Source organism: Pseudophryne corroboree (assembly GCF_028390025.1).
Source record: "Pseudophryne corroboree isolate aPseCor3 chromosome 12 unlocalized genomic scaffold, aPseCor3.hap2 SUPER_12_unloc_1, whole genome shotgun sequence".
NCBI lineage: Eukaryota > Metazoa > Chordata > Amphibia > Anura > Myobatrachidae > Pseudophryne > Pseudophryne corroboree.
The window spans coordinates 433,364-453,795 of record NW_026967485.1 but is presented as its reverse complement, the minus strand read 5'-3'; the positions used below and the strand labels follow the sequence as shown (position 1 = coordinate 453,795).

The 20,432-nt window shown below is 47.4% G+C and overlaps 8 non-coding genes and 1 pseudogene across 8 annotated transcripts; 3 read left to right on the top strand and 6 right to left on the bottom strand.

The window, feature by feature from the left end:
- Window positions 1-10,252: 10,252 nt before the first annotated feature.
- On the bottom strand, window positions 10,253-10,416 carry LOC134982511 (U1 spliceosomal RNA). The gene has a single exon (XR_010191200.1). It is a non-coding gene; the product is annotated as a U1 spliceosomal RNA (small nuclear RNA).
- Window positions 10,417-11,391: 975 nt separating this feature from the next.
- LOC134982642 (U1 spliceosomal RNA) lies at window positions 11,392-11,555 on the bottom strand. The gene has a single exon (XR_010191319.1). It is a non-coding gene; the product is annotated as a U1 spliceosomal RNA (small nuclear RNA).
- A 671-nt stretch (window positions 11,556-12,226) lies between these two features.
- LOC134982930 (U1 spliceosomal RNA) lies at window positions 12,227-12,389 on the bottom strand. The gene has a single exon (XR_010191557.1). It is a non-coding gene; the product is annotated as a U1 spliceosomal RNA (small nuclear RNA).
- Window positions 12,390-12,541: 152 nt separating this feature from the next.
- Window positions 12,542-12,705, bottom strand: LOC134982733 (U1 spliceosomal RNA). Its single transcript, XR_010191403.1, has one exon. It is a non-coding gene; the product is annotated as a U1 spliceosomal RNA (small nuclear RNA).
- Window positions 12,706-13,406: 701 nt separating this feature from the next.
- On the bottom strand, window positions 13,407-13,541 carry LOC134982977 (U1 spliceosomal RNA; annotated as a pseudogene).
- Window positions 13,542-13,693: 152 nt separating this feature from the next.
- On the bottom strand, window positions 13,694-13,857 carry LOC134982679 (U1 spliceosomal RNA). Its single transcript, XR_010191352.1, has one exon. It is a non-coding gene; the product is annotated as a U1 spliceosomal RNA (small nuclear RNA).
- A 2,361-nt stretch (window positions 13,858-16,218) lies between these two features.
- LOC134982328 (U1 spliceosomal RNA) lies at window positions 16,219-16,374 on the top strand. The gene has a single exon (XR_010191035.1). It is a non-coding gene; the product is annotated as a U1 spliceosomal RNA (small nuclear RNA).
- Window positions 16,375-17,048: 674 nt separating this feature from the next.
- On the top strand, window positions 17,049-17,212 carry LOC134982740 (U1 spliceosomal RNA). Its single transcript, XR_010191409.1, has one exon. It is a non-coding gene; the product is annotated as a U1 spliceosomal RNA (small nuclear RNA).
- Window positions 17,213-17,364: 152 nt separating this feature from the next.
- LOC134982851 (U1 spliceosomal RNA) lies at window positions 17,365-17,527 on the top strand. The gene has a single exon (XR_010191509.1). It is a non-coding gene; the product is annotated as a U1 spliceosomal RNA (small nuclear RNA).
- Window positions 17,528-20,432: the final 2,905 nt, after the last annotated feature.

Genomic DNA, 20,432 nt, shown 5'->3' with positions numbered 1-20,432 from the left:
GAATGCTATATGAGAGTTGGACCCATGTAAAGCATGACTGTCTGGGACCATGAGGGAAGTAGAAAGGCTGATCCCAGCTTCTTCATCCCAGAATGCATTGCAAGACTGGCTACAAGAGGCTATGAGGGTCAAATTAATTGATGGGACTGACCACTAGATGGGGCAATAATACAACTTTCTGTAGTAAAAGTAATCAGATCTACACAAAGCAAATGCTGAAGGCATGACACTCCCCGTCTGGTATCACTGGTACCATATTTTAAACTCTAAACAGATAACAATAAGAATAGTTCAGTCACTGGTCTGAGGAACAACTTAGTCTCTCCTCGCTTACAGATCTTGACCTCAACCTTACGAACCTTCCCATCCTTGCTTGGGAACGTCTTGGTGACAAGACTTAAAGGCCATTCGTTGCGTTGTGACTGGCAATCTCTGACGAGCACAATGTCACCTGGTTTTAAGTTGGGTTTGGCAACTTGCCACTTGCTCCTTGACTGCAGGGTAGAAAGGTATTGTCTTTTCCATCTGTCCCAAAGGGTGTTTGCAAGGCTTTGAACTTGTCTCCATTGACGTTTGAACAGGTCTTTGGTATTGAATTCTCCAGGAGGAGCATAGGTAATCCCGGTCTTCTGTGTAAGAAGAGTGGCCGGAGTAAGTAGAAGTGGGTCTTCTGGGTCATTAGACACTGAAGTCAATGGTCTTCCGTTGACAATAGCTGAGACTTCAGCCATGAAGGTTGTTAAGCTCTCGTGAGTAAGTCTTGCAGTTCCCACTTGCAAGAATATGGAATCAAGGATTCTGCGTATCATGCCGATCATCCTTTCCCAGGCACCTCCCATATGAGAAGAATGAGGCGGGTTGAAGGTCCATGTACAACCTTGCTCACTGAGATATCTCTCTATGCTTTTAGTGTCAATGTTCGAATTAATTTGTAATTCTTTGGCTGCTCCAATGAAGTTGGTACCTCTGTCGGACCGGATGTGTTTTACTGGGCCACGGATAGCAATGAAGCGTCTAAAGGCATTGATGAAGCTTGAAGTGTCCATTGATTCTATAACTTCGATGTGAACAGCTCTGATGCTCATACAAGTGAATACAACCGCCCAGCGCTTGCTGTTCGCATTCGCACCTCTAGTATGTCGTGTGATGACAGTCCATGGACCAAATACATCAAGACCAACATTGGAGAAAGGAGGGTCTGTACTAAGTCTGTCTGTTGGAAGATTAGCCATCTTCTGAGTTTGGGAAGTACCACGAAGTCTACGGCAAATGATACATTTGAAGATTGTGCTGCTTACACACCTTTTCGCTCCAATAATCCAGAACCCAGCTGATCGTAGAGCTCCTTCGGTAAACAATCGTCCTTGGTGTTTGACTTCGTTGTGATAGTGTTGCACAATTAAAGAAGCTATGTGGTGACTCCCAGGAATGATTAAAGGATTTTTCTCATTTGTCTCCAAGTTTGCTTCTTGAAGACGGCCTCCTACTCTCAATAAATGATTTTCATCAAGAAAAGGGTCTAGCTTTTTTAAGGTGCTGTCTTTGGGAATAGGATTTCCACTGTTAATGCAGTCGATCTCTCCGGAAAAGATTTGGTGCTGCACAACACGGATGATAAGGTTCTTGGATCGTTGTGTTTCTTCTGGTGCGTAAACATTTTGACAGTGGTGCCAACCTTTACATCCATTCACACTTACAGATGCGTTGCGTTTAAATGAATGGACTATGTGAGTTAAGCAGGTAATGGCTCTGACAAGTGATTTCCAAGTTGAAAATCTTTGGAATCTGTGAGGCTGAAGTTGACAATCTGAAGTTACGGTATGGATTGTAGTTATTTGTGGACGAATTTCAACATCTGAGTCTGCGTCTACTAGCTTGAATATGCTACTTTCAGGATTGTTCGAATCTGCCTTGTACAGGAATTCAGGTCCTCTGAGCCATGTAGTGTCTTTGAGGATACTGGCTGGGACAGCTCTTGTAGCGTGATCTGCTGGATTGTGAGCAGTAGATACATAGTGCCACTGTTTTGGATTGGTGGATCTTCTGATTCTTAGCACACGATTGCTGACATAAACATGGAACCGTCTGGTCTCGTTGCATATGTAGCCTAATACTACCTTACTGTCTGTGTAGAAATCTGCTTCAGAGAGTCCAATTGGTAACTCAGATGAAATGAGCTCAGCTAATTCTACAGCTAGTACTGCAGCACAAAGTTCAAGTCTGGGCACTGTGTGTTCTGGACGTGGAGCTAACTTTGCTTTGCCCATGACAAATCCAATATGACATTGTCCCTTGATGTCCATGGTCTTAAGATATGCAACTGCAGCAATTGCTTGGGTTGAGGCATCAGAGAATACACATAGTCTCTGGTTTTGTACTGCTGTAGAAGGCACGGGGGCATATGGACGTGTAATGCGGAGGTTGGTTAAGGTAGATAGAGAATCTTTCCACTCTTGCCACAAGTTTCTTTTCTGGGGAGGCAGTGGGGCATCCCAGTCAATTGACTCACAGGTTAGGTCTCTGAGCAAAGCTTTACCTTGGATAGTGACAGGAGCTGCAAATCCTAAGGGGTCGTACAAGCTGTTTAGAGTAGAGAGAACACCTCTGCGAGTGAAGGGTCTTTCTTCGCTGTTTACTTGGAAGGTAAAGGTGTCAGATTTTAAGTCCCACAAGAGTCCAAGGCTACGTTGAGCTGGTGGGGAATCGGTTCCTAAATCCAAGTCTCTTAAATCGCTGGTATGATCTTGGGAAGGGAAGGCTTCCATCACTACTTTGCTGTTGGAAGCTATTTTGTGAAGCCTCAGGTTTGAACAAGCAAGCATTTCCTGAGCTCTTTTGAGGAGGCTGATTGCTGTCTCGGCTGTTGGCATAGATTTTAGGCAGTCATCCACGTAGAAGTCTTTATCTACAAGTTGTCTAACATCAGAACCATACTCTAGCTCACCCTCTTGAGCTGAACGTCTGAGTCCATAGATGGCAACTGCAGGTGAAGGGCTGTTACCAAAGATGTGTACCTTCATGCGATACTCCGTGATGTCTTTTGAGGGGTCATTGTCTCTGAACCAGAAGAATCTTAGGAAATTCCTGTCTTTTTCTCTCACAAGAAAGCAATGAAACATTTGTTGAATGTCAGCTGTGAAGGCAATAGAGTCTTTTCGGAAACGGATGAGTACTCCTAGGAGTTTGTTGTTAAGGTCTGGTCCTGTCAGGAGTACGTCATTTAAAGAAACACCTTCAAACTGGGCACTGGAATTGAACACCACTCTTATCTGACCTGGTTTCTTCGGGTGATATACTCCGAACATTGGCAGGTACCAGCATTCTTCTGTGTCTTTAAGAATGGGAGCTATCTCGGCGTGACCATTCTCAAATATTTTAGCCATAAAGGAGAAGAAATTATCTTTCATCTCTGGTTTCCTGTGAAAGTTGTGTTTAAGTGAAGAGAAGCGTTTGAGTACTTGTTCTCTGTCATTAGGAAGGCGTTGTCTGGGTGTTCTAAAGGGTAGAGGAGCAACCCAGCTGTTGGCATCATCCTTGACTAGTCCTTTCTCCATTATTTCCAAGAATAGTTTGTCCTCTATGGACATTGCCACCTGGTCATCCTTCTTTGTTCTCTGGAAGACTGCGTGTCCCAGATGATCTTGATAGTTGTCACAGATATGGTTGTCACTAGTTGAGTCTATGAAGGTACAGTGTGGTAATTCCTTTATGAGGAAATGGTTATGACATGGCTGGAATAGAGAAGGGCGTCCATTTTCTAAAGTACAGGTAAGCATGCTGTTGACAGAATCTGGTTTATGCACATCTCCAAGACATACTTCTCCTATTATTACCCATCCCAGATCCAGTCTTTGAGCGTAAGGTGCGTTATGTGGACCATTAATCTGACTTCTGGCTTTGTGGACTTGTAGGATATCCCTCCCAATGAGTAGATTTATTTGGGCATGTGGATCCAGTTCTGGTATCAGATGTGCTATGCGTTTCAAATGTGTATGGTGTTTAGCTACATCTGGTGTAGGAATCTCACTCCTATTGTCTGGAATCTCGTCACACTCTGTGATAGTTGGTAAAGAGAGACATGTCTTCCCATCCAAGGACTCAATTTGATAGCCAGTTGCTCTCCTTCCTGTTGTCTCAAAACTCCCTGCGCAGGATCTTAAGGAGTAAGGAGTGCTGGGTCCTTTAACATTAAAGGTCTCAAAGAAGATTGATCTGGCTAGAGACCTGTTACTTTGGTCATCTAGGATTGCATAAAGTTTAACGGCTTTGTCTGGATGGCCTTTGGGGTAAACTTTGACTAAACATATTTTGGAGCAGGATCTACCGCTAATGGCATCTTTGCAGACTTCGGTACATTGTGAAGTTATTTCTGGTGTGACTGCAACAGTGTCTTTTTGTTCTACACTGTGCTCCCCGCCATGCTCTGTATCGGTATAACTGTGTTGCAAAGCCCATGGGGGAGGACCAGGGTGTAGAGCGGTATTGTGGTCTGTGCTGTGGCATTCTGTGCAGTTAGCACTAACCTTGCAGTCCTTGGCGAGGTGTGATGTGGAGGAACAGCACTTGTAGCAGATCCTATTCTCCTTTAAGAAGGCTTTGCGGTTCTCCAGGGACTTTTCTCTGAAGGTTCTGCATTTCAGGAGAGGATGCGGTTTGTGATGCAGAGGACATTGCTTGGCTGGATCTTTGTCTGTGGTCTCTTGGCGATTAAAGCTGGTAGACCTGCGGAAAGAATCTGAATAATGCACATTAGTCTTGTGAACTGCAACTGATGTTTTGCGGGGGTTAGGTACCATAGGTGCAGTATTTGTCAAGGTAAAGGCAAAACTAGGATCATTCCTGGTCATAGCTTGCTGGTGTACAAAGTCCACGAAAACTGAGAATGGTGGAAATTGCACTTTGTTCTGCCGCTTATATTTGGAGCCATGGTTGATCCATTGTTCCTGCAGATTATACGGTAGTTTCTGCACTATAGGGTTAACGCCTCTGGCTGTGTCAAGGAAGGCAAGTCCTGGTAAATCTCCCTCACATTTAGCTACTTGAAGTTCTTTTAGTAAGTCACTTAGTTCTCTGAGTCTCTGATAGCCTTTGTTGGGTAACCTGGGGAAATCGTCTATTCTTTTGAACAGAGCACTCTCTATTATCTCTGGTGAGCCATAGCACTCATTAAGTCTATCCCAGATCATCCTAAGTCCATTCTCAGGGTGGTTAATGTTAATCACTCTTATCCTTCTAGCATGTTCTGCAGATTCATTCCCAAGCCATTTAATTAAGAGGTCTATCTCTTCACTATGTGAAAGGTCTATTCCTCTGATAGCGTTTTGAAAAGAGGACTGCCAGGCTCTGAAGTTCTCAGGGCGATCATTGAACTTTGAAATACTAATCGTGACTAATTCACGGCGGGTGAGAAATTTAGCAAAGTCTAATGTGTCCTGATTGGCTCTTGGAGATGTCGGTACATTAACACGGTAGGTATATGGTGTGTAGTCATACCTGTTAGTGTTGTCTGGTTCCCGACGGTTGGTATCACACCGCTTCTGTGTGAAGTAGGCTGTGTCTTTCTTGGAGTTTGCAGATTCAGACATCTGAGGTGGGGAAGAGTTGTCCCTCATAGGTTCACAGTGTCTAGGATTCTCTTGCTTGCAAATGTGTGGTCTGTTGTCCACTGGTGGTGGCGCTGTAGAGTGTACTTGATTTGTTTGCATGAGGTCTGAATGCGTACCTTGTAAAGATGGAGGGTTGCTACTCCTTTTTGAGACTTGACGTACGTATTCTGATGTGCGTTGCAGTGAATCCTGAGATCCATTCTCTGTGTCAAGTACATTGGTTCTTCTTATATCAGGGAGTTCTGCAGTCTCCAAGATTTCTGCTTCAGCTATGGCAGCCGCTGCCTCCTTCTCTGCAGCGAGCTTCTCGCCGATTGCTTCTAAGCGTTTGCTCTCGATTTTTAATTGCATCTCCTGCTCGGCAAAGTTAGCCCTTACTTTTGCGGCTTCCGCTTTTGCACGTGCCATGATGGCTGCATTACTGACAGACAAGGATTTGGAGGAACCAGAGACTTGGGACCTTGTTTTGTATGAGGATATCGTTTTCTGTGACATGGTGATCTGGTAGAGATGTTTGATTGTGTAGAGACTGCTGTAATGCTGTCTGCAAGTAACTGTTCAGACTGGTCGCAGATCTCTGAGGAGTCAGTATCTTTGAACTGTTATGAAGCTGCTTGACTGTGAAGAGACTGTTGTGTTGCCTTATAAGCGTGGCTGCACTGACTTGTACAGGTTTCTGTGTAGTCAAATGGCGGTACTCCTATTGCTGAGCTGCCATAGTTGGTAGACTGTATAGAAACTGTGTGGCTGTCATATGCAGATAGCTGTGGCTGGCAGTGTAACGGCTCTGTAAGTCAGTATATGTCCCCACTGCTGACAGGCAATGATTTACTGACGGAGTCAGTGTTAGAGAGTCCATCTGCTTGTAGCATTCGATGTTTTACTGTTCAGCCTCTCACTAAGCCCTTTCTGGCAAATTTGAAGCCTACAGTATAACCACCTTTACTTTTCAATAATCTGTTCAGAAGAGGTGTTTGTAGAACGGTGTTTTATTATTCAGTAAAGGGATCACAGATATGATGCGTTGATTTGATGTACAATACGATATGATGATATGTGATAATGAGGTAAAACTGTTAATGAAACAAGAATATGCAATTATGATATGCATGTGAAAAGCAAAATGGATATACACAAGTACATATAACATAGGCTGTGCAAACATGTGATTACATGTGCAAGTATAAACTACAGTGCAGCTAACATTACTCACTGGCTAAACAGGTTGAGATGAGACATTTAATATACAAACTCACCATCGAATGCTATATGAGAGTTGGACCCATGTAAAGCATGACTGTCTGGGACCATGAGGGAAGTAGAAAGGCTGATCCCAGCTTCTTCATCCCAGAATGCATTGCAAGACTGGCTACAAGAGGCTATGAGGGTCAAATTAATTGATGGGACTGACCACTAGATGGGGCAATAATACAACTTTCTGTAGTAAAAGTAATCAGATCTACACAAAGCAAATGCTGAAGGCATGACAGTGGTGCTGCAGGGCCCACACCCTTTTACTTGCCTTACAGAACAGCTCTGGAGCTGTTACAGTGCCCAGCTGCTGCAAGAAATCAGCTTGAATGCTTCAGGGGATGGGGCATGGCCAACATGAGCCCCACACCAAAGGAGGGTGGGGGTGTTTAATGCGAACTAGGGGTCATCCAAGCACCGCAAAAGGCCGCCATGCCCTGCATGCCCCTTTTCTCTTTTCATATGCAGATGAGGGTTCCAGCCAACTTTGGCCCACTGCTTGGATGACATCACCGTATGCAAATCCGTCTTCTGCAGACCTTCCCCCTGGAATGCTTGTACTAGTTGTTGCATATGGTTTGATATTTGATGGTGCTTCAATATTAGGCAGCCTTCCACCCTCCCATGTTCATCTGAACAGATGTGGTCTCCCTGCAGTTGTTGTCCCCAGACGAGAGTTCCCTTGTGCGTCCTCAGTTGAATCTCCTTAACTTGACGGGGGAGGGGCTGCCCGAGCAGCCACCCTCCCCAGCCCTATCCCAACTCATACTTATTTTGCATATGAGATCTCTTGATCATGAAGATTGTTCTCACAGGGTGAGGTTCATCCATTATATTTTAAAATAGGAAGGTACAAATTACATATTTGAATTGCATCTATGTGCTGGATTCAAATATCCCCCCCCCCTTCCTTTCTCAATTGTGCCCGTCAGCAGCTATTCTAAGGTTGCTGCCAATGGGTGTGACACATTAATTTCTTCTGTGGGGTACACTGGACTCCACAAGGATTCACATTGGGGTGTAGAGTAGGATCTTGATCTGAGGCACCAACCGGCTCAAAGCTTTTGACTGTTCCCAAGATGCTCAGCGCATCCTCCTCTATAACCCCGCTTCCATGAACAGGGAGCTCAGTTTGTAGTTGGTGCCTTCAGTAGCAGGCCACTTAACAGGGGCCTGCCTCAGGCAGCCTAATCTTAGCTATTAATTTTGACAAGAAAAGAAGAACTTGTTTTATGAGAATCTACAAGGGCTGCAGCAGGCTAGGTCTAATAGACATCTTTACTGCAGCTTCATCACTCCCAGCGGCGCTGTATACTCCCGTGCCCTGGTTGCTGGGTCACTGCAGCGGAGGCTCCAGTTTCTTCCTAAGGTCAGTCACACACACACCGCCCTTCCGGATCACGAGGCCGCTGATGAAGGGGATCGTGGCCGTAGGGGGTGGACCGTGTGCGCACTGGCGTGGACACTGATTACTGGGCAGCCGCTCCACTAGCCACCAGGTACAGTTAAGGAGCACAGGTCTGGGAGTTTTACTCCTATATTATCCCAATTTTGTACTGCCCGCAGCGCATTGTGATAGGTAATAGGGCCTGATTCAGGTTGGATTGCAATCACAATAAGCGATCCAACTGCAAAAATTGCTAAGAGCATACGCATGTGCCTGCATTTTCTGCGGCACCCCGCAGAGAATGCGATCGCCTCTGCCTGTCAATCGGGGCGGGGGGGGGGAGAGGGGGGTCAACAACACTCCATTTCCAAGTCAGGGATGGAGCGGTGCGGGGGCAAGGCTTCAAAATGGGGTCTGCAGCGGAGGAGACACAGGGGGCGTGGTCACAGCGGCTGTATGACATCACATTCAGCCGCTGTGATCACAAAAATGGTGGCGGCTTCCTGCGCGCACATACAGTCTGCACCAGCAGGAGGCTACACCATTTTTTATGATCACGCTGAACTGCAGTGCGACTGCAATTACAGCATGGTCAAGAATGGAGGCGTCATGCTGGGTGGCCATGCCCTGTCACTGTGCAGGAGCCAGCACCGCACACACACTAGTCCCCGGGTGCAGCCCCCAACCCCCGGGACACCCGGAGCAACAAAATGTAGATTCAGGCCACCAGGCCACGCCCCTACCTATGAAACCATGCCTCCTTTTTACCATTGCACTGCTTATCTGCGCGCACTGCATTACAATCTCCCTCGCCACCTCTCTGGGTGTCACCAGTGATAGTGACACCTCTGCCATGCTTGTAGCAGCTGGTCCTAAGATCTACGCCTCAAGCCCTGAGTGTTTGCCCTTGTGACTTGTTGATCATCATAGCGAAGCAGATGCTTACAGAAAACTGCAGGGGCTTAGATTGAAAATAAAAAAATTGATGGGTATAAGGTAGAGAGGAGCGGGTTCGGTTCTCCGAGAACCGAATTCCCGACGAACTCCACGTGGTTTACACTGGTCCGAGGCAGGCTCGGTTGTTCCCGCCTGACTCGGAAAACCTGAACAAGGGAAAATGTCATCATCCCGCTGTCGGATTCTCGCGAGATTCGGATTCCATATAAAGAGCTGCGCGTTGCCGCCATTTTTACTCGTGCATTGAAGAGAGAGCGGAGAGGACGTGGCTATGTTCTCTCAGTGGAAATCTCAATATCAGTGCTCAGTATCAGTGGTTACTTATTGCTGCTCAGTAATACTAGTAGTGTGTCTCTCCTGCTCAGTGTCAGTTCTCAGTAGTATCCTCATCAGTGCTCAGTATCACTGCTCATTGTCTTGTGCTGCATTGTGGTGCTCAGCATACTACAGTACATTACTAATAGTCCAGTGCTGCATCTTGCTGCTCAGTGTCAGTTCTAGTATCCTCATCAGTGCTCACTATCACTGCTCATTACATTGTGGTGTTCTGTATACTACAGTAACATAGTAATATAGTAACATATAGTAACATAGTTTTTGAGGTTGAATAGAGGCAAATTGCCCATCGTGTTCAACCTGTTTTAAGTTGTGATGATTCTACATACTTGCTGAATAATGTTTTATGACTAGTTAGCTACTATAACTCATGTTACCCCCGGATTAACCATGTTGATATTTTAAGTATTATAACCTTGGATAGCTTTTTCATTCAGAAATGTATCCATTCCTTTTTTAAATCCAATTACAGAGTCCGCCATTACCACCTTCCCTGGCAGGGAATTCCACATCCTGATTGCCCTAACAGTGAAGATCATAGTATCTCACCTGGCAGGTAAGTAGGAGTTGGGCTAGAGCTGTGGAGGATTGCTACTCGGGCACCCCCTGTCAAGTGAAGGAGATTCAACTGAGGCAGCACAAGGGAACTCTCGAAAGAAGAACAAGGCTAGAGGAAGATCTGAGACAAAGAAATCTGACTTTTACCAGAGCTGACCAGAGGAAAGCACAAACACAGTCCCCCACTACCACAAATAATGCAGTCGAGTTTCCCACATTTGGGGAAATCACAGGGGTCAGCATACCCAGAGTGCAATGAATGAACCTCACCCTGGGAGAACAATCTTCATGACCATGGTATCGCCTATGCAAAATAAGTATGATTTGGGATAGGGCTGGGGAGGGCCGCTGCTCAGGCACATCTCTGTCAAGTAAAGGAGATTCAACTGAGGCAACACAAGGGAACTCTCATCTGGGGACAACAACTGCAGGGAGAACACATATTTTCAGATGAACATGGGAGGGCAGAAGGCTGCCTAATACTGAAGCACCCCCAAACAACAAACCAAATGCAACTACTAGTGCAAGCATTCCTGGGGGAAGGCCTGCAGCAGATGGATTTGCATATGGTGATGTCATCCAAGCAGTGGGTCAAAGTTGGCTTCAACCCTCGTCTGCATATGAAAATAAAAAAGGGGTGTGCAGGGCATGGCGGCCTTTTGCGGCGCTTGGATGACCCCTAGTTCGCATTAAACACCTCCACCTTCCTTCGGTGTGGGGCTCATGTTGGCTATGCCCCAGCCCCTGAAGCATTCAAGCTGATTTCTTGCAGCAGCTGGGCACTGTAACAGCTCCAGAGCTGCTCTGTAAAGCAAGTAAAAGGGTGTGGGCCCTGCAGCACTACCTGTAGTTTGCATTGTGCGTTGGAAGGCACAAAGAAAGCAGACGGGAGAAGTCAGGATAGTGCACAAGGGCATAGAAGGGAGCGGCTCAAGAAAAGAGAAGTGGAAACAGACAGCAAACTAGGCTGGAGAGAGACCTGAGACAAAGAGATCTGAATTATACGAGAGCCGACCAGAGGAAACACAAATTATGTAATCAAGTGTCCCACATTTGGGGAACACGTAGGAGCAGCACACCCAGAGTGCATTGCCCTGGGAGAAGCACCTTCCTGATCATAGTATCTCACCTGGCAGGTAAGTAGGAGTTGGGCTAGAGCTGGGGAGGGTCGCTGTTCGGGCACCCCCCTGTCAAGTGAAGGAGATCCAACTGAGGCAGCACAAGGAAACTCTCAAAAAAAGAACAAGGCTAGAGGTAGATCTGAGACTAAGAAATCTGACTTTTACCAGAGCTGACCAGAGGAAAGCACAAACACAGTCCCCCACTACCACAAATAATGCAGTCGAGTTTCCCACATTTGGGGAAATCACAGGGGTCAGCATACCCAGAATGCAATGAATGAACCTCACCCTGGGAGAACAATCTTCATGACAATGGTATCTTCTATGCAAAATAAGTATGATTTGGGATAGGGCTGGGGAGGGCCGCTGCTCAGGCACATCTCTGTCAAGTAAAGGAGATTCAACTGAGGCAGCACAAGGGAACTCTCATCTGGGGACAACAACTGCAGGGAGAACACATATTTTCAGATGAACATGGGAGAGCAGAAGGCTGCCTAATACTGAAGCACCCCCAAACAACAAACCAAATGCAACAACTAGTACAAGCATTCCTGGGAAAAGGTCTGCAGAAGACGGATTTGCATACGGTGATGTCATCCAAGCAGTGGGCCAAAGTTGGCTGGAACCCTCATCTGCATATGAAAAGAGAAAAGGGGTATGCAGGGCATGGCGGCCTTTTGCGGCGCTTGGATGACCCTTAGTTTGCATTAAACACCTCCACCCTCCGTCGGTGTGGGGCTCATGTTGGCTATGCCCCAGCCCCTGAAGCATTCAAGCTGATTTCTTGCAGCAGCTGGGCACTGTAACAGCTCCAGAGCTGCTCTGAAAGGCAAGTAAAAGGGTGTGGGCCCTGCAGCACTACCTGTAGTTTGCATTGTGCGTTGGAAGGCACAAAGTAAGCAGACAGGAGAAGTCAGGAGAGTGCACAAGGGCATAGAAGGCAGCGGCTCAAGAAAAGAGAAGTGGAAACAGACAGCAAACTAGGCTGGAGAGAGACCTGAGACAAAGAGATCTGAATTATACGAGAGCCGACCAGGGGAAACACAAATTATGCAGTCAAGTTTCCCACATTTGGGGAAATCGCAGGAGCAGCACACCCAGAGTGCAATGGGTGAGCCTTGCCCTGGGAGAAGCACCTTCATGATCATAGTATCTCACCTGGCAGGTATGTAGGAGTTGGGCTAGAGCTGGGGAGGGTCGCTGCTCGGGTACCCCCCTGTCAAGTGAAGGAGATCAAACTGAGGCAGCACAAGGAAACTCTCAAAAAAAGAACAAGGCTAGAGGAAGATCTGAGACAAAGAAATCTGACTTTAACCAGAGCTGACCAGAGGAAAGCACAAACACAGTCCCCCACTACCACAAATAAAGCAGTCAAGTTTCCCACATTTGGGGAAATCACAGGGGTCAGCATACCCAGAATGCAATGAATGAACGTTACCCTGGGAGAACAATCTTCATGACAATGGTATCTCCTATGCAAAATAAGTATGATTTGGGATAGGGCTGGGGAGGGCCGCTGCTCAGGCACATCTCTGTCAAGTAAAGGAGATTCAACTGAGGCAGCACAAGGGAACTCTCATCTGGGGAGAACAACTGCCGGGAGAACACATATTTTCAGATGAACATGGGAGGGCAGAAGGCTGCCTAATACTGAAGCACCCCAAACAACAAACCAAATGCAACAACTAGTACAAGCATTCCTGGGGGAAGGTCTGCAGAAGACGGATTTGCATACAGTGATGTCATCCAAGCAGTGGGCCAAAGTTGGCTGGAACCCTCATCTGCATATGAAAAGAGAAAAGGGGTATGCAGGGCATGGCGGCCTTTTGCGGCGCTTGAATGACCCTTAGTTCGCATTAAACACCCCCACCCTCCTTCGGTGTGGGGCTCATGTTGGCCATGCCCCAGCCCCTGAAGCATTCAAGCTGATTTCTTGCAGCAGCTTGGCACTGTAACAGCTCCAGAGCTGCTCTGTAAGGCAAGTAAAAGGGTGTGGGCCCTGCAGCACTACCTGTAGTTTGCATTGTGCATCGGAAGGCACAAAGTAAGCAGACAGGAGGAGAAGTCAGGATAGTGCACAAGGGTGTAGAAGGGAGGGGCTCAAGAAAAAAGAAGTGGAAACAGACAGCAAACTAGGCTGGAGAGAGACCTGAGACAAAGAGATCTGAATTATATGAGAGCCGACTAGGGGAAACACAAATTATGCAGTCAAGTTTCCCACATTTGGGGAAATCGCAGGGGCAGCACACCCAGAGTGCAATGGGTGAGCCTTGCCCTGGGAGAAGCAACTTCATGATCATAGTATCTCACCTGGCAGGTAAGTAGGAGTTGGGCTAGAGCTGGGGAGGGTCGCTGCTCGGGCACCCCCCTGTCAAGTGAAGGAGATCCAACTGAGGCAGCACAATGGAACTCTTGAAAGAAGAACAAGGCTAGAGGAAGATCTGAGACAAAGAAATCTGACTTTTACCAGAGCAGACCAGAGGAAAGCACAAACACAGTCCCCCACTACCACAAATAATGCAGTCGAGTTTCCCACATTTGGGGAAATCACAGAGGTCAGCATACCCAGAACGCAATGAATGAACCTAACCCTGGGAGAACAATCTTCATGACCATGGTATCTCCTATGCAAAATAAGTATGATTTGGGATAGGGCTGGTGAGGGCCGCTGCTCAGGCACATCTCTGTCAAGTAAAGGAGATTCAACTGAGGCAGCACAAGGGAACTCTCATCTGGGGACAACAACTGCAGGGAGAACACATATTTTCAGATGAACATGGGAGGGCAGAAGGCTGCCTAATACTGAAGCACCCCCAAACAACAAACCAAATGCAACAACTAGTGCAAGCATTCCTGGGGGAAGGCCTGCCGCAGATGGATTTGCATATGGTGATGTCATCCAAGCAGTGGGTCAAAGTTGGCTTCAACCCTCGTCTGCATATGAAAAGAGAAAAGGGGCATGCAGGGCATAGCGGCCTTTTGCGGCGCTTGGCTGACCCCTAGTTCGCATTAAACACCTCCACCCTCCGTCGGTGTGGGGCTCATGTTGGCTATGCCCCAGCCCCTGAAGCATTCAAGCTGATTTCTTGCTGCAGCTGGGCACTGTAACAGCTCCAGAGCTGCTCTGTAAGGCAAGTAAAAGGGTGTGGGCCCTGCAGCACTACCTGTAGTTTGCATTGTGCGTTGGAAGGCACAAAGTAAGCAGACAGGAGAAGTCAGGAGAGTGCACAAGGGCATAGAAGGCAGCGGCTCAAGAAAAGAGAAGTGGAAACAGACAGCAAACTAGGCTGGAGAGAGACCTGAGACAAAGAGATCTGAATTATACGAGAGCCGACCAGGGGAAACACAAATTATGCAGTCAAGTTTCCCACAGGAGTATATAGGATACGACCCAGTGGTACCTGACGACATAGATACTAACAGCTATTTAATAACATTACGCTAGAAAGTGATTATTAGCAACATATATATCTATATAAACAACCCCGCCAGGGTTGTGCCTTCAAAAATAATCACACACGGACACGCTTTTTAAACCTTTTTTTCACATCTCTTTATTCTTCTTATGCACATGTATGTTAGTTCTGTGATTTTAACCTTTATGTTTCACTGCAGTTTGGGATAATAATATTAATATTTATCCAATTTTAATACATACTTAATAAAGGTTATATTTTATGATTCATTCATTCTGTCCAGTGCGTCAACAGTGCAGATTTCTTCTTGTTTTTTCTCCCAAATTCTATAACAATGACAGTAAATGTTGTTTCTTTTCAAACATAACTTTCTTGACCATGCTTCTTTCTTGAAAGATCTGGGAGCACATGGAAAACAGTACAAACCATGCAGTATCACAAGAGCCTTTATTTGATCTTTCATGAAGATAGAGCAGAATTGAGGACACGTCAACAATTTCTGCCGAAGGTGGTTCATCTTTCCACATGGTGCCTTTGGCCACTGACACCTTCGTTGAGTCAAAGTCTCTGGCTGTGGTCAGAACTTTGAAAATTTATGTCACCAGAACGGTTCAGATTAGGAAAACAGAGGCTCTGTTTGTCCTGTATGCTCCCAACAGGATTGGGTGTCCTGCTTCCATGTAGACCATTATGCGCTGGATCTGTGGTAAGATTCAGCATGCTCATTCCACGGCAGGATTGCCGTTACTGAATTAGGTGAAGACCCATTCTACTAGAAAGGTGGGTTCATCCTGGGCAGCTGGTCAGGGAGTCTCGGCATTGCAACTTTGCCGAGCAGCTATTTAGTAAACACTTTTGCTAAGTTTTAAAAGTTGTAGAGTAAAGGAGATTCAACTGAGGCAGCACAAGGGAACTCCCATCTGGGGACAACAACTGCAGTGAGAACACATATTTTCAGATGAACATGGGAGGGCAGAAGGCTGCCTAATACTGAAGCACCCCCAAACGACAAACCAAATGCAACAACTAGTACAAGCATTCCTGGGGGAAGGTCTGCAGAAGACGGATTTGCATACAGTGATGTCATCCAAGCAGTGGGCCAAAGTTGGCTGGAACCCTCATCTGCATATGAAAAGAGAAAAGGGGTATGCAGGGCATGGCGGCCTTTTGCGGCGCTTGGATGACCCTTAGTTCGCATTAAACACCCCCACCCTCCTTCGGTGTGGGGCTCATGTTGGCCATGCCCCAGCCCCTGAAGCATTCAAGCTGATTTCTTGCAGCAGCTTGGCACTGTAACAGCTCCAGAGCTGCTCTGTAAGGCAAGTAAAAGGGTGTGGGCCCTGCAGCACTACCTGTAGTTTGCATTGTGCATTGGAAGGCACAAAGTAAGCAGACAGGAGGAGAAGTCAGGATAGTCCACAAGGGTATAGAAGGGAGGGGCTCAAGAAAAAAGAAGTGGAAACAGACAGCAAACTACGCTGGAGAGAGACCTGAGACAAAGAGATCTGAATTATATGAGAGCCGACCAGGGGAAACACAAATTATGCAGTCAAGTTTCCCACATTTGGGGAAATCGCAGGGGCAGCACACCCAGGTGAGATACTATAATCAGGACGGTGCTTCTCCCAGGGCAAAGCTCACCCATTGCACTCTGGGTGTGCTGCTCCTACGATTTCCCCAAATGTGGGACACTTGACTGCATAATTTGTGTTTCCTCTGGTCGGCTCTCGTATAATTCAGATCTCTTTGTCTCAGGTCTCTCTCCAGCCTAGTTTGCTGTCTGTTTCCACTTCTTTTTTCTTGAGCCCCTACCTTCTATACCCTTGTGCACTATCCTGACTTCTCCTCCCGTCTGCTTACTTTGTGCCTTCCAATGCACAATGCAAACTACAGGTAGTGCTGCAGGGCCCACACCCTTTTACTTGCCTTACAGAGCAGCTCTGGAGCTGTTACAGTGCCCAGCTGCTGCAAGAAATCAGCTTGAATGCTTCATGGGATGGGGCATGGCCAACATGAGCCCCACACCAAAGGAGGGTGGGGGTGTTTAATGCGATCTAGGGGTCATCCAAGCACCGCAAAAGGCTGCCATGCCCTGCACGCCCCTTTTCTCTTTTCATATGCAGATGAGGGTTGAAGCCAACTTTGACCCACTGCTTGGATAACATCACCATATGCAAATCCATCTGCTGCAGGCCTTCCCCCAGGAATGCTTGCACTAGTTGTTGCATTTGGTTTGTTGTTTGGGGGTGCTTCAGTATTAGGCAGCCTTCTGCCCTCCCATGTTCATCTGAAAATATGTGTTCTCCCTGCAGTTGTTGTCCCCAGATGAGAGTTCCCTTGTACTGCCTCAGTTGAATCTCCTTTACTTGACAGAGATGTGCCTGAGCAGCGGCCCTCCCCAGCCCTATCCCAAATCATACTTATTTTGCATAGGAGACACCATGGTCATGAAAATTGTTCACCCAGGGTGAGGTTCATTCATTGCATTCTGGGTATGCTGACCCCTGTGATTTCCCCAAATGTGGGAAACTCGCCTGCATTATTTGTGGTAGTGGGGGACTGTGTTTGTGTTTTCCGCTGTTCAGCTCTGGTAAAAGTCAGATTTCTTTGTCTCAGATCTTCCTCTAGCCTTGTTCTTCTTTCGAGAGTTCCATTGTGCTGCCTCAGTTGGATCTCCTTCACTTGACAGGGGGGTGCCCGAGCAGCGACCCTCCCCAGCTCTAGCCCAACTCCTACTTACCTGCCAGGTGAGATACTATGATCTTGAAGGTGCTTCTCCCAGGGCAAGGCTCACCCATTGCACTCTGGGTGTGCTGCCCCTGCGATTTCCCCAAATGTGGGAAACTTGACTGCATAATTTGTGTTTCCCCTGGTCGACTCTCGTATAATTCAGATCTCTTTGTCTCAGGTCTCTCTCCAGCCTAGTTTGCTGTCTGTTTCCACTTCTCTTTTCTTGAGCCGCTCCCTTCTATGCCCTTGCGCACTATCCTGACTTCTCCCGTCTGCTTACTTTGTGCCTTCCAACGCACAATGCGAACTACAGGTAGTGCTGCAGGGCCCACACCCTTTTATTTGCCTTACAGAGCAGCTCTGGAGCTGTTACAGTGCCCAGCTGCTGCAAGAAATCAGCTTGAATGCTTCAGGGGCTGGGGCATAGCCAACATGAGCCCCACACCAAAGGAGGGTGGAGGTGTTTAATGCGAACTAGGGGTCATCCAAGCGCCGCAAAAGGCCGCCATGCCCTGCATAACCCTTTTCTCTTTTCATATGCAGATGAGGGTTCCAGCCAACTTTGGCCCACTGCTTGGATGACATCACCGTATGCAAATTCGTCTCCTGCAGACCTTCCCCCAGGAATGCTTGTACTAGTTATTGCATATGGTTTGATATTTGATGGTGCTTCAGTATTAGGCAGCCTTCCGCCCTCCCATGTTCATCTGAAAAGATGTGGTCTCCCTGCAGTTGTTGTCCCCAGACGAGAGTTCCCTTGTGCCTCCTCAGTTGAATCTCCTTAACTTGACGGGGGAGGGGCTTGCCCGAGCAGCCACCCTCCCCAGCCCTATCCCAACTCATACTTATTTTGCATATGAAATCTCTATATCATGAAGATTGTTCTCACAGGGTGAGGTTCATCCATTATATTTTAAAATAGGAAGGTTCAAATTACATATTTGAATTGCATCTATGTGCTGGATTCAAATGTCCCCCCCCCCCTTCCTTTCTCAATTGTGCCCGTCAGCAGCTATTCTAAGGTTGCTGCCAATGGGTGTGACACATTAATTTCTTCTGTGGGGTACACTGGACTCCACAAGGATTCACATTGGGGTGTAGAGTAGGATCTTGATCTGAGGCACCAACCGGCTCAAAGCTTTTGACTGTTCCCAAGATGCTCAGCGCATTCTCCTCTATAACCCCGCTTCCATGAACAGGGAGCTCAGTTTGTAGTTGGTGCCTTCAGTAGCAGGCCACTTAACAGGGGCCTGCCTCAGGCAGCCTATTCTTAGCTATAAATTTTGACAAGAAAATAAGAACTTTTTTTATGAGAATCTACAAGGGCTGCAGCAGGCTAGGTCTAATAGACATCTTTACTGCAGCTTCATCACTCCCAGCGGCGCTGTATACTCCCGTGCCCTGGTTGCTGGATCACTGCAGCGGAGGCTCCGGTTTCTTCCTAAGGTCAGTCACACACACACCGCCCTTCCGGATCACGAGGCCGCTGATGAGGGGGAGCGTGGCCGTAGGGGGTGGACCGTGTGCGCACTGGCGTGGACACTGATTACTGGGCAGCCGCTCCACAAGCCACCAGGTACAGTTAAGGAGCACAGGTCTGGGGGTTTTTCTCCCATATTAAACCAATTTTGTACTGCCCGCAGCGCATTGTGATAGGTAATAGGGCCTGATTCAGGTTGGGTTGCAATCACAATAAGCGATCCAACTGCAAAAATTGCTAAGAGCATACGCATGTGCCTGCATTTTCTGCGGCACCCCGCAGAGAATGCGATCGCCTCTGCCTGTCAATCGGGGCAGGGGGGGAGAGGGGGGTCAGCAACACTCCATTTCCAAGTCAGGGATGGAGCGGTGCGGGGGCAAGGCTTCAAAATGGGGTCTGCAACGGAGGAGACACAGGGGGCGTGGTCACAGCGGCTGTATGACATCACATTCAGCCGCTGTGATCACAAAAATGGTGGCGGCTTCCTGCGCGCACATACAGTCTGCACCAGCAGAAGGCTACACCATTTTTTATGATCACGCTGAACTGCAGTGCGACTGCAATTACAGCATGGTCAAGAAGGGAGGTGTCATGCTGGGTGGCCATGTCCTGTCACTGTGCAGGAGCCAGCACCGCTCACACACTAGTCCCCGGGTGCAGCCCCCAACCCCCGGGACACCCGGAGCAACAAAATGTAGATTCAGGCCACCAGGCCACGCCCCTACCTATGAAACCATGCCTCCTTTTTACCATTGCGCTGCTTATCTGCGCGCACTGCATTACAATCTCCTTCGCCACCTTTCTGGGTGTCACCAGTGATAGTGACAGCTCTGCCATGCTTGTAGCAGCTGGTCCTAAGATCTACGCCTCAAGCCCTGAGTGTTTGCCCTTGTGACTTGTTGATCATCATAGCGAAGCAGATGCTTACAGAAAACTGCAGGGGCTTAGATTGAAAATAAAAAAAATTATGGGTATAAGGTAGAGAGGAGCGGGTTCGGTTCTCCGAGAACCGAATTCCCCACGAACTCCACGTGGTTTACACTGGTCCGAGGCAGGCTCGGTTGTTCCCGCCTGACTCGGAAAACCTGAACAAGGGAAAATGTCATCATCCCGCTGTCGGATTCTCGCGAGATTCGGATTTCATATAAAGAGCTGCGCGTTGCCGCCATTTTTACTCGTGCATTGAAGAGAGAGTGGAGAGGACGTGGCTATGTTCTCTCAGTGGAAATCTCAATATCAGTGCTCAGTATCAGTGGTTACTTATTGCTGCTCAGTAATACTAGTAGTGTGTCTCTCCTGCTCAGTGTCAGTTCTCAGTAGTATCCTCATCAGTGCTCAGTATCACTGCTCATTGTCTTGTGCTGCATTGTGGTGCTCAGCATACTACAGTACATTACTAATAGTCCAGTGCTGCATTTTGCTGCTCAGTGTCAGTTCTAGTATCCTCATCAGTGCTCACTATCACTGCTCATTACATTGTGGTGTTCTGTATACTACAGTAACATAGTAATATAGTAACATATAGTAATATAGTTTTTGAGGTTGAAAAGAGGCAAATTGCCCATCGTGTTCAACCTGTTTTAAGTTGTG